The sequence below is a fragment of the Trichoplusia ni genome (genome assembly GCF_003590095.1).
Source record: "Trichoplusia ni isolate ovarian cell line Hi5 chromosome 22 unlocalized genomic scaffold, tn1 tig00003582_group21, whole genome shotgun sequence".
NCBI lineage: Eukaryota > Metazoa > Arthropoda > Insecta > Lepidoptera > Noctuidae > Trichoplusia > Trichoplusia ni.
The window spans coordinates 2,623-3,933 of NW_020799863.1; positions in this window are offsets into that span (position 1 = coordinate 2,623).

Here is a 1,311-nt window from a genome sequence, read left to right on the forward strand (position 1 = left end):
TTAACAAATTTGAAGTGCTAATTAGACTGACTAATTAGCTAAAAAACAATAAAAACAGTGAAAATTTCTTAAAATTACGTAAAATTTAACAATAAAAGGACTAAATACTAATTTATTTCGCACCTAGACGGTATAAAACACGTCTAGGGGTTGGACGGAGCCAAGGTAAGCAAGATAGGATCGAAAACCGCAAAAGAATACAAGATTTTATCACAATGTGTTTTCGAATGTATGGCGGTTTCGTACCCTACAGGTAACCTCGGTTCGTATTAAAATTCTGACAAAACTAAAAATATCTAAAGATCTATGGGAGCTAGCCGACCGTGAGTGGTGTCGTTGGATGCGGCTCGGCGAGACCTATCCAACGGTGTATCAATGTAAAAGGGGGTTGGTATAAAATTAAAAAGTTTTGATCAAAAAACTAGATTTTCAGTACAAAAATAACAATTAATGACGCAGAATTACAATTTAGATGCCGAAACTGATAGAAACCAGGTGCACAACGTGTACCGGACACCAGCCCCGACAAATTAACAAATTTGAAGTGCTAATTAGACTGACTAATTAGCTAAAAAACAATAAAAACAGTGAAAATTTCTTAAAATTACGTAAAATTTAACAATAAAAGGACTAAATACTAATTTATTTCGCACCTAGACGGTATAAAACACGTCTAGGGGTTGGACGGAGCCAAGGTAAGCAAGATAGGATCGAAAACCGCAAAAGAATACAAGATTTTATCACAATGTGTTTTCGAATGTATGGCGGTTTCGTACCCTACAGGTAACCTCGGTTCGTATTAAAATTCTGACAAAACTAAAAATATCTAAAGATCTATGGGAGCTAGCCGACCGTGAGTGGTGTCGTTGGATGCGGCTCGGCGAGACCTATCCAACGGTGTATCAATGTAAAAGGGGGTTGGTATAAAATTAAAAAGTTTTGATCAAAAAACTAGATTTTCAGTACAAAAATAACAATTAATGACGCAGAATTACAATTTAGATGCCGAAACTGATAGAAACCAGGTGCACAACGTGTACCGGACACCAGCCCCGACAAATTAACAAATTTGAAGTGCTAATTAGACTGACTAATTAGCTAAAAAACAATAAAAACAGTGAAAATTTCTTAAAATTACGTAAAATTTAACAATAAAAGGACTAAATACTAATTTATTTCGCACCTAGACGGTATAAAACACGTCTAGGGGTTGGACGGAGCCAAGGTAAGCAAGATAGGATCGAAAACCGCAAAAGAATACAAGATTTTATCACAATGTGTTTTCGAATGTATGGCGGTTTCGTACCCTAC